The sequence below is a fragment of the Eupeodes corollae genome, chromosome 1 (assembly GCF_945859685.1).
Source record: "Eupeodes corollae chromosome 1, idEupCoro1.1, whole genome shotgun sequence".
NCBI lineage: Eukaryota > Metazoa > Arthropoda > Insecta > Diptera > Syrphidae > Eupeodes > Eupeodes corollae.
The window spans coordinates 121,889,575-121,902,571 of NC_079147.1; the positions used below are offsets into that span (position 1 = coordinate 121,889,575).

At 38.2% G+C, this 12,997-nt stretch overlaps 1 protein-coding gene across 2 annotated transcripts in view; it reads left to right on the forward strand.

Moving 5' to 3' along the window:
- Window positions 1-4,071: 4,071 nt before the first annotated feature.
- Window positions 4,072-12,997, forward strand: part of LOC129938514 (segmentation protein cap'n'collar-like) — a 177,804-nt gene continuing 168,878 nt past the window's right edge. For both annotated transcript variants that reach the window (XM_056046134.1, XM_056046135.1), the window contains exon 1: window positions 4,072-4,331. The gene's annotated coding sequence lies outside the window, so the exon portion shown is untranslated. The remainder of the gene's footprint in view (window positions 4,332-12,997) is intronic.

The following is a 12,997-nucleotide window of genomic DNA, read 5'->3' on the forward strand; positions in this document are numbered from 1 at the left end:
ATAGCCTTTTGGAAGCAGATAGGTACATGAATAATTACGATAGTATTTGTTTAGGTTGGCAGGTTGTTGCAAAGATAAAAATGTAAGGAAGTTTCTATTGAATAATTTTGTTAAATAAATGTATTAAACCAAAAAGGGTAGCAAAATTAGTTTAAGAACCTACAATTCTCTTCACCCTTATTTTGGTTGTTTCCAAAAACGAACAAATGGCTAAAGATATTGCAGTAGGTTCTTGCGTTCTAAGGATAAAGGGCAAATGGTTAAGTAATCACGTTACAAAAAAATGGCATTAAAATTTTAAGGAATTTAAATAAGGAATTAAGATGATAAAACCTTAACATTGAAGAAATAGATACACTTCAAATTTCGAAATAAAATTAACTTAACTTTTTCATATCTAACTAAATCTTAGTCAACTTTAATTTTCACCTCAATTATTATTGATTTATTTATATGGTGCAAACATCGCATCAACTAAAAACCATCCAATAACATTGGACATGAACATATTTTCAATATATATTTAAAAAAAAGTTGCAGGGATGCAACCCACGCTTATAACTTCCCATTCCGATTAATAATTCTACAAAATTTAAACATTAAAACAAATATTTTGCATATGTTCATGAGTAGGTACTTTTATTTCAAAATCTATTTTTTAAACCCAATTTAAATCAAGAAATAATTTTTACCAATTTTAGTACTAGTAGTAGTAGTAGTAGTAAAATGTTATTTTCAACTTAATATTTTTATACATTTTTGAGTTTAACTTAAAAGAAAGGCATGTTGAAAGATTTAGGGGCAAAAGTCAACTAGTACTCATGAAATTAAATATGAAATTGTTACTACAACAGATAAACCAATATACTCAACATATATAACATTACTTTATGAGTTGAACCCAAAAAGCTAGATAATTCTGGGCAGAAGAAATGAAGGATAGTTGTCGACTATAGGAAGCTAAATGAAGCAACGATCGATGACAAGCAATCACGAAATAACTTAAGTCCTTACAATTTTGCTAAATAAAAAGAGTTTGTATTACAAACCAACCTACCCTCCTTAATACTTACTTTTCTACATACCTACCCACCCACTACCCACATTGCAATCAGTGACGGATTTAGGCTTGCTGCCGCCCTAGGCCCCGTTCGATGCGCCGCCCTTTTTGACAAATTGAATTTTATTAATTTTCATCCAATATTTTTATTTTATAATAACTTTATTTATTGAAATATATTTTTTAAATATAAATAATAAACATGACAGATAAATAAGTTATAAACTTTAAACAGAGAAATCATAAATATTTTTTTCAATATTAATTAATTTTAGAAATTCTTTTTCCTGGCTTTGGTCCGCGCAAAAACGTCGATTATATCGTCATAATTAATTTCTTGGACTAGTTGAGCTTCAATTGACAGTAATACAAGAGCATTAAGTCCATCTTGACCCATGCTTGCGCGTAGATAAGTTTTTACGCGTTTTAGAGTGGAAAAAGATCTTTCTCCTAAACAATTTGTAGCCGGAATACTCAAAAAAATATGGAGAGCAATGTCCACATTCGGATAAACATCTCGAAGACTCCGTGAATGCATTACATTGCATATTTTTTGTGCAGGGCGTACATCTTCCGTATTTGCTAAGGAATCTTTCAGTTGAAAATGTAAATGCATACATTAATTGCCTAACGTCTCTTCCAAATCGTCAGGATACTTACTGACTAGTTTATTGGCAAGATTTTTCAATTCGTTTGTATCTATTTCGGATAAATCATAAAAAAAATCAAATTTTCGTAAAGCTTTTCATATGCACTTTTACACCCGGCCAATTGTGAAATCAGAGTGTCTAGAATAGGGTAATAAACATTTGTGCGAAAATTTTCTTGTCCAGAAAAAGGTTTTCTTTCATTTACCCGTGACTCATCTGGCTGAATTCTTCTGGTTTTTTTGCGATGAGTATCATAACGATAATAATCGTGAACTCCAGATAGTGTTTTGGCTTTTTCTTCATAATCAGAAAAATGTCTGTCTCTCATGTCTTGAAGAAATAGAGCCAGAGAGTTATAGATCTGAACAACGGATGATAAATCAGCTTGAGATTCTTGGAGCTTCTTACTAGCAGCATTAAAACGATCTAAAATTACATTCCAAACAATGACTATAATTGCTGTTTCTAAATTCTGTAATTTCCGCTGCAATCCTGTAGCTCCAGTTCGCGTAGTCGGGTAAATTCCAGTGCATCAATTATTGCAGACCACTCTTTTTCTAATAAATAACATGCATCATATCGAGCAGGCCAACGAGTTTGAGAAAGACTCTTAACTCTCAAATTTGTACGCTGCACTTAAATCTCCCAACGATGTGTAGATATAGTAAAGAAATTGTATAGTTCTTGCAAAGTAGAAAAGAAGTCGACTGCTTCTGTTACCGATTCAACTGCACATGATCCTACCAAATTAAGAGAATGAGCGGCCTAAGGAACCTAATCTGCTAAAGGATTAATTGTTTTGATTCGTGTCTGATGGCCTGAACTTTTTTTTATATACATATATAATAAGCACATAAATTTAATTGTATCATAAGTCGACGACTTTAACATACATATATCAGTTCACATACTTTATTTAAAAAAAAATCGAAATTCTTGCACTTGCATTTTCAGAAATTATTGACATTTGTAGATGTAATTCAAGGTTTTTGTAAATATGTGGAATATCAAATAATTTGTTCTATTTCAGATAAAAATTTTATTTTTTTACCCCTTTTTTTTATGATTAAAAGAATTCAATATGAAAAAAGACGGGATTTATTTTTCATAAAAAATTATTTTTATGAAAAAAAAATGTTCTGACACTTTTGAATGAATATCAAAATGATATTCAATACATGCAAATCTACGGTATTTTTATTTCACACACAAATTGAGAAGTTATTCAGCTTTAGTAATTTCAAAATGCTCCACACCCGTGAGATTAATATCACTAAAGGAACAAAAGTAAAGAACATTACTCAATAGGTATATCCTATAATAATTGATCTATTAAAAAATTGACATTTTGCCCATGCAGATTAAGAAGTAAATTAATGAATTGAAATATAATATGTAGGTATATTCTATAAACAATGTCGTATAAAAACTAATCTGAACCAATTTTTAAAATTGATTGTCTCTTTTTGCCGCCCCTCAAATTATGCCGCCCTTAGCCCGGGCCTCACGGGCCTAGGCGTAAATCCAACACTGATTACAATAAAAAATTACAAAATACCAGTGTACATGGAATGTATTTGCTATTGAAACATTCAAAATATGGCAACAAAGCTTTGTATTAAAACTTAAATTGGAAAACATTGCTTTTAGATTTTCAGATTTCACAAAAATAGAAAATCTAAAATCAAACGAATACAATTTTCTGCTAACAAATCTAAAACACATACAATAAAATGTATTGTATTGTATATGCTTACCTTCATTACATTGATAGTCGTGAATAAAAAGTCTAAAGTAACGTTTACATTATAGTAATTTATTTTATTTATTTATTTCAATATTTGTACACTTTCAGTCGCTCTTTGATTCCACACTTCCGTAACAAAATGTTGTGTTTCATGATAGTACTAGGTATTCAAACATATATAAAAAGCATTTACTATCAAACTACTTTTGCAAAGACTACATTCAAAACTGCATATAACTTACATATGTGAATATCTATGTTAAGGGATAAGTGTTTCAATTTTCAAATAAGAATTACTCTTAGCCAATCAAATTACATGAACCTGAATTGATTAAATTCTCAATCCCACCTATTAAATTCTCAATCATAATCTTTCTCCATCCATCCTACTTTGTCTCAAGGAAATTATAAACGCCTCCTTTTTAAAATTTTATAACGCCACACCCCTTGTTCGATAGCAGTGAATCTCCCATTTAATGAAAAACTCATACATAAATATACATGTGTATATGTATATATATTCAACTATGTTGAATACTCGCATATTATATAGGTACATACTTTTGACTGAGAATATGTTTCCTTTCTTTGGTAGTTGAGAGAACAGTTTTCAATTTTATGTTGTGTGATCAATGCCTGCTACGTGGGTGTTATAATGATATATTAAATCATTGTTCTATATTTATTTATACTTAAGTGAAAAATTATAAATAAATGTCAATACGTATTTAAATCAACATATTTTCCAAAAAAAATTATTTGATGACCTTTTTGAAAGTGAATTATACCTAGATATACTAGAAACTATGTCAGAAAATAACGTATACGGTAATTACGTGTAACTAAAATGAAATCGAATCTAATTATTATCCGGGTAAGTATCTATCTAAAACTAATGTATTTTGCATTCATTATAAATTGGTATTATTCAAATAAAGTTGAGATATATGGTAGGTGGTTAACTGTGAGTCTTTTGTAATACACAACATAAACGTTTGCGAGGCGAATATCTATATCTACCATTCACGTCACCATTATATTTTATAACGTCTAGAAACCCGATAGGTTCCCCCCAGGCCCGGATTAATAGGGGGCTAGGGGGACTGCAGCCCCGGGTCGCACGAAAATGAGGGCCCCATCCCATTAAGAAATTCAAACCGTGAAACCGCGATATTCAAACAGTACAATCTAATAAATCCCAAAAATAAAAACCAAAATTATTTAACCCCACAAAATCCAAACTCGCTACTAAGCCAAAACTTTGAACTCAAAAAATATTAAATGCATGCAGTAGTTCCTTTGCCTTTTCATTTTCAGTGACAGAGTAGCTTGGTTCGTGTTTATTTAATGTACGGCTTGCATAACACACTGGGTGACCTTCTTGTGTAAGTAAGGATCCGAAAGCAAAGTCACTTGCATCAGTCGTGAGTTGAAATTTTTTATTAAAGTCCGGATTACTTGGATTTTCAGATAATATGTTCTTTAAGGGATGAACTAAAAATTAAGATATTGTCCAAATAGACTACCCTTATTTGCTGCAATTGTGCCGTCGGGGTGACTTCCTGGCCACGTAAAAGCTTTCATAGTTGCGAAGCACCAACAAGCCTCGGATACGGACGGATTTACTGTTGACAACCAACGCTAACGAATTAAGGACAACGAACTTCGGATATGCACGTGGAATGTTAGGTCCCTTAACAGACCACTTGCGGTCGAAGAATTAGCGGAGGCCCTAGACCGCTATAAAGCAGACATCACCTCCATCTAGGAAATACGATGGAATGGGCCGGGCAAAAAGAGAATGAAAAACTGCAATATTTACTATGGTGACTGCTACCACGAAAACCGCTTATTTGGATGCTGCTTCGTCATTGGAGCCAGACTTAGGCAAAAAGTATTGAGCTATAGGTGCATCAATGAGTGCCTCATTACCATACGCATCAAGGCTAAATTCGGCAATATTATCCTGATATGCGGGCACGCCCCCACAGAAGAGAAGTCCTAGCTACGATATTAAAATAGTCCTGGGCGATTTTAATGCCAAGCTAGAAAGGGAAGACATCTTTGGTGGAATAATCGGGAAAAACAGCCTGCACGACAACACTTCCGACAGCGGATTCAGGCTCATAGATTTTGCTGCGGGGCGATACGTCGTGGTAGCCAGAACGCGTTTTCCACACCTTAACATCCACAAGGGAACTTGGACTTCTAAAGATCAATCTACTGTCAACCGGATTGACCATATTGCGATCGACGCCAGACATGCTTCCAGCATCATGGATGTACGAACTTTCCGAGGAGCTCACATCGACTCGGACCACTACCTCGTTGTAGCGAAGGTAGCACTTCAGATTTCCACACCCAAGGCAAAACAGGGAGGTGCTGGGAGAAGGTACAACGTCGAACGGCTACAATCGCCAGAGATCGCCAAATCCTTTTCCGACCGAGTTACAAGTAACCTCTCTCGAAGTTCTCTGCCGCCAACACAATCAAAAACTAGTGGCAACATTGTCAAGATGCAATCAGAGAAGCCGCCTCTGATGTGCTGGGTTTCAAACAGCCACCAACAAGGAACCCCTGGTTTGATGAGGAATGTCGGCAGGCAAATACAGCCAAACAACATTCACGCAAAGCGGCTCTGCATGAAAGGACGAGAGCTGCTCATGAGCTCTATGAGCAGAAGAGGCGAGAGGAACACCGACTTTTCAGAAGAAAAAAGAGAGGGCATGAATGTTGACAATCCCGTCGTCCCGACTTAGACGAAGTAAAGATTGCCATATCTAAGCTGAAGTCTAATAAAGCCGCTATAGCAAATAGCTTGAATGCGGAGCTGTTTAAAGCAGCTGGAGATAAGTTGGTTAGGAGCATGCACCAACTTATCTGTAAGATATGGTCGGAAGAAAGCATGCCCGATGAATGGAACCTCAGTATTGTTTGCCCGATCCTGAAAAAAGGGACCCTCTAAACTGCACCAACTATAGAGGAATCAGTCTTGTTAACATCGCCTATAAAATCTTCTCTACCGTAATATGTAAACGTCTAAAGCCCATCGTCAACAACCTGATAGGTCCTGATCAGTGTGGTTTTAGACCAGGAAAACCCACAATTGATCAAATATTCACATTACGGCATATCCTGGAAAAAACCCAAGAACACCAAATCGACACCCACCATCTTTTCATCGATTTCAAGGCCGCATATGACAGCATCTACAGGGACGAGCTAAACTAATCCGTTTGTGCAGGATGACCATGGAGAATTCACGCTGCTCCATAAAGGTTGGAAACAACTTAACAGAACCTTTTGATGTCAAAAAGGTTTTAGATAAGGTGATGCGCTGTCATCTGATTTTTTAACATCATGCTTGAAATAATAGTGCAGAGCTCGCACTATCTAGAGGCACTATCTTTCAAAAGTCTGTCCAATTACTGGCATATGCTGATGTCATTGACATAATTGGAACAATTCAGCGTGATGTCAATTGGGATCATGTGAGTATTGAGGCAGAGGCGGTTAATGAGGCAAAACAAAGTACATGCTGTCGTCAAGAAAGGACATACAACACCGACGTCTTTGTCAAAACGTCACCATCGACAGACGTAACTTTAAGGTAGTCAAGGACTTCGTCTGCCAAGGCTCCGCTGTAAACGCAAAAAACAACACCAGCGCTGAGATCAAACGCAGAATAACTCTTGCTAACCGCTGTTTCTTTGGACTAAGATATCAATTGAGTGGTAAAGTCCTCTCTCCAGCAACCAAAGTGTTGCTATATAAGACCCTTATCATCCCCGTCCTGCTATACAGTGCAGAAGCATGGACTATGACAAAAGCGGATGAAAGCACCTTGGGTCGCTTCAAGAGAAAAGTTCTTCGTGTGATCTACGGTCCCGTATGCATCGAAAAGGAGTGGAGGAGAAGATGGAACGACGAGCTGTACGGGCTGTAGACTTAGCCAGGAGGGTAAAAGTCCAACGACTAAGATAGCGGGGTCACGTATGCATGGAAACCAATGCTCTGGCCCGGAAAGTCTTCGAATCCACACCCACTGGACAGGGCAGTAGAGGAAGACCGCGGATCAGGTGGCGCGCACAAGTGGAAGGTGACCTCACCCAACTGGAGACATCTAGCTAGGGACCGAGCTAGATGAAGAAGTTTGTTGGGTTAGGCCCTATTTCACACAGGATCGTAGCGCCACCTTAAGTAAGTAAGTATATTTGATTTATGTATTCTCTAAGTACAGAGTTAATAAGTCCTTGGAATGTCGCTGGGGCGTTCGTGAACTCATAGGTAATGCTCAGGAGGAGTCGAAAGAGCTGTTTTCTTTCTATGCTATCTCGTAACTAGTACTTGGTGGAATTTTTTCGCTAGGCCTACCGTCGTAAAATATTGTGACCTTGCTAATTTATCTGATATAGGTTCTATATTAGGAACTGGAAACTTGTCATTGATCGTTGCTTCATTTAGCTTCTTATAGTCCACAACTGTTCTACATTTCTTCTGCCCAGAATTATCTAGCTTTTTGGGTACAACCTATAAAGAACTGTTATATGGAGATTTGATTTCTTTTATTATTTCCTGTGACAGCATTTTCTTAATTTGCTTGTTATTTTCCTGTTCATGTATTTGCGGATATCTATATATTTTTGAGTAAATTGGTCTATTTGTTGTAGTAATTTAATTTCATGAGTACAAGTTGGGTTTTGCCCTTCGTGAAAAAAAGTCTATATTTTTCTTAAGAATTTTAACTAACGATTCTCTTTCTTCTATGTTTAAGTGATCGCCAAGAAGACTCGGTAGTACACCTTGATCTTCTTTGATAGGCTCTAAATTGTATACTTCTTTATAAGTATATGGACAAGCACTTAAAATTTTTATTTCTTTACCAAGTATTTCTATATGTATTCATCTTCAAGATTAATTTTGGCCTTTAAAGGTTTTGATACATTTTTCCCTATAATGCCGTCAAAATCTTTTTCACGAAAGAAAGAAAGCATCCAACGCATTCTAGATTTCTTTTCAAATTCTTTTGGAAGTTCTTTTATAATTTCAGCGTCGATAGACGTTCTTTCATTAGGTGTATTAAAAACAATATTTTCTTTAAAGGAATACGTTTATAATTTTGCAGTTTTGTTTTGAGAAGGAGTGTAGTAGACCCTGTGTCTATCAAGCATTTTATCCTATTTTCTCCAATCGTTAGTTCTTCTATCGGTAGTTCAGATTTTGAGGCGGTGAGTGATCACATTCCATTGGTGTTTGATTATTATTATTATCATAACCGTTGTTATTATAGTTATTACCGTTATTAGTATTATTATTATTGGAATTATTTTTAAATTGACCTGATTTATTCCTATTTTGATTAAAAGGATTCTTATATTGTCCTTAGTAATTTCTGTTTTGGTTTCTAAACCGTACTGAATTATTGTAATTGTTATAATTATTATTATTGTAATTTCTAAAATGATCTGAGTTATTGTTATAATTTCTATTATTCCACAAAATTTAAGTTTATTAAATTTTATAAATGAAAGCTTTTATGAATTTTGTTCGTATCTGTTATAGTTTATAAAATAACTCTAGCGGCAGTGAATAGAAACTTGAGTTTTTTTTCGGATTTTCGTGTTTATCATGAAAACTATTTTCGTATCAAAAAATAATCTTCTACAAAAGTGAAGCTTATTAAATTTCCTAAAGAAATATGATATTAATTTTTTTGCACTTGTTTTAGTTTGTAAAATAACTCTATAGCCATGTAAGGAAAACGTTTCTGGAAACTTTTATACTTAAGAAAACAAACATTGAAAATCGAAAAAGGAAGTGCATGGCAATAGGGCATAGCATTATGTCAGTTGTGCGTCCCAGATCATTCATGTCTCCAATACAGCAGCCTTATTTATATACAGAAAGTTTAGTTCTAATGAGTTGGTAAACCTTATATCAAGCTAAGAGCCCGTTCACACGATCCCGAATCGGCGGTTTTGCCATATCGTCGATTTTACCGTATAAGCGTCAATATTATTTAAATGAGCATTAAACTGTATACGGTAAAATTACAGGATGTTCAAATGGTAGATATGTGCATTCAAGAGGACACAAGCGTCCACAGGTTTTTCTAAAAACCCACCTCTGTCTATCAACTCCTACTCTCACCTCCCCGCGGTGAACATCGGGTGCCTAGTACCTCAACTGGAGATTGGGTTCCAACCCCAGTGGAAAATTGTTGGGGGCAGCAAACGATAGTGGGGGGGAGAGGTGTTTAAACTAAGGCACCTCTCCTTATCCAGGCGGCAGCGGACGAATTCTCGAGATAGAATCAACGGTGGCGTCTACAGTTCCAGTAAGGTTGAACTACTTAGTGAACACCTTATAGGGCTTCTTCGACATATTCGGAGCCCAGGCCTGTAGGGAGCGGTTTATCCGGCTCCCCTTCCTTGGAGTTATACTAAGGATCTGGCCCTCCAGGTTGGGGGTTGTGCCGTCGGGGTGACTTCCTGGCCACGTAAAAACATCATAGTTTCGAAGCAACAACAAGCCTCGGATACGGACGGATTCACTGTTGACAACCCACGCAAACGAAATAAGGACAGCGAACTTCGGATGTGTACGTGGAATTTTAGGTCCCTTAACAGATCAAGTGCAGCCGAACAATTAGCGGAAGCCCTAAACTGCTGCAAGGCAGATATTATAGCCATCCAAGAAGTGCGATGGGATGGACCGGGCAAACGCAAACTAAAAGACTGCGATATCTACTACGGCGACTGCTATCGAGAACAAAGACAGCGTCTATTTGGGTTCGGATTTGTTGTTGAAACTAGGCTTAGGCAAAAAGTCTTGAGTTTCAACAGTGTGAGCGAGCGCATCACGACAATCCGCATCAAGGCTAAATTCGCCAACATAAGCCTAATGGAAATGTCCTGATCAATCAACCGTCAACCAGATTGACCACATTGCGATCGACGCACGACACTTCTCCAGTATCCAGGATATCCGAACATTCCGAGAGGCCAACATTGACTTGGACAAGGAAGTACTTTGAGAAGATTCGACGTTAGACGGCTACAATCGCAAGAGAATGCCATGTCCTTTTCCGATCGAGTCTCTAATAACCTCTTAAGGAGTCCTATGCTTCCTGCATTAAGCATTGAAAACCAGTGGCAACATTGCCTTGCAGCCATCAGAGATGCCGCCTCTGAAGTGCTAGGTTTCACACGGCCACCACAGCGAAACCCCTGGTTTGACGACGAATGCCGGCAAGCGCACGCAGCGAAACAAGAGGCATACAAAACGGCCGCGCTGCACAAAAGGACTAGAGGTGCTCGTGAGCTCTACGAGCAGAAGGGGAGAGAGGAACACCGGCTTATTAGATGGAAAAAAAGAGAGCATGGGAAGCGCTTGATCGAGGAGATAGAGGAATGTCACAACAGGAATGAGGTTCGTAAATTTTACCAAAAGGTAAAAAAAACCTTCCAAGGGTACCAGCCACGAACCGAAGCCTGTAAACACGATCAAGGGAACATCGTAGTAGAACCACAGTCGATGCTAAAAATATGGAAAGATCACTTCTCCAAATTATATAGCGGCGATGACGAACCGAATTCCGCTGTAAGGGAGATAGAACCGCTCAACCTGGGCGACGCAGATCAACAATTCCGCCTACCCGACCTTGACGAAGTGAAGAAAGCTATATCTAAACTTAAGTCAAACAAAGCTACTGGAGCTGACGGCATCACCGCCGAACTATTGAAAGCAGCAGGCGATGACTTGGTAGGGAGCATGCACCAACACATCTGCAAAATATGATCGGAAGAAAGCATGCCCGATGAGTGGAATCTCAGCATAGTGTGCACGATACTTAAGAAAGGAGACCCTCTAAACTGCGCCAACTACAGAGGCATCAGTCTCCTTAACATTGCGTATAAGATCCTCTCTGCCGTATTATGTGAACGTCTGAAGCCATTCGTCACCAACCTGATTGGTCCTTATCAGTGTGGCTTTAGACCACGAAAGTCCACTATCGACCAAATATTCACACTACGGCAGATCTTAGAAAAAACCCAGGAGCTTCAAATCGATACCCACCATCTCTTTATCGATTTAAAAGACGCGTATGACAGCATCTATAGGGAAGAGCTCTACCGAGCAATGTCTAGTTTTGGCATCCCTGTCAAACTTATCCGTTTGTGCAGAATGACGATGGAGAATACACGCTGCTCTATCAAGGTCGGAAAAGATCTTAATGATTCATTTGATGTCAAAAAAGGTTTTATACAAGGCGATGCACTGTCATGCGACTTCTTCAAAATCGTTCTGGAAAGAATTGTGCAAAACTCAACCGTCAACACTAGAGGCACAATCTTCCAAAGGTCCATCCAATTACTCAAGTACGCAGATGATATTGACATAATTGGAAGATCAAAGCGTGATGTCAGTGGAGCGTTTTTGAGCATTGCGACGGAAGCGAAGAAGATGGGTTTAGTGGTCAATGAGGGCTAGACCAAGTATATGCTGTCATCAAAAAAGGACACTGAACGACGACGTCTTGGACAAAACGTCACCATGGACAGCTATAGCTTTGAGGTAGTTAAGGACTTTGTCTACCTAGGCACCGCTATTAATGCAGACAATGACACCAGCGCTGAATTCAAACGAAGAATGACTCTTGTAAATCGCTGCTTCTTTGGACTTAGAAGGCAATTGAGAAGTAAAGTCCTCTCTCGAGCATGTAAAATCACCATCTATAAGACACTCATCATCCCGGTTCTCATTTATGGCGCTGAGGCCTGGATCCTGTCAAAGAAAGATGAGAGCGTCTTAGGATGCTTCGAGAGAAAAATTCTTCGGGTGATTTTTGGTCCCGTACTCATAGATGGAGAATGGAGGAGAAGATATAACGACGAACTGTACGGGCTGTACAGCGACACTGACCTAGTTAGCAGAATTAAAGTCCAACGACTTAGATGGCTAGGTCATGTAGAGCGGATGCACATCAACACGTCAGCCCGGAAGGTCTTCGAATCCAATCCCGAGGGACGGTGCAGTAGAAGAAGACCGCGACTCAGGTGGCACACCCAGGTGGGAGAAGACCTCAACCAACTTGGCGTGCGAAACTGGAGACAGCTAGCTAGGGACCGAGCTGGCTGGAGACGCATGTTGGTTGAGGCCCAGGTCCGCAACGGACTGTAGCGCCACCTTAAGTAAGTAAGTAAGGTAAAATTACAGATTAGGTTGATTTTGTCATTCGGTTTTGTCTCTGCAAATCGTTTTCGGTCGTGCGGTAAAAAAACCGATTCGGCTCATCGTGGCAATGTATTTATAGACAGTGCGTTCATACGATTCGATATTTTGACCGATAGTGCTTCATTTTTCGTCTGGGCTACTGTCGAGTAATTTATTGCTAGTATATAGCAGTAGAGGGTCGTCGGTGTAGGGTTGAGTACGGTGCACGGTAAAATTACCGTACCGTCTGAATACTCCAACCGAAAGACACCGATTAGAGAAAATATCCGATACGTTGAAAATATCGAATCGTGTGAACGGGCT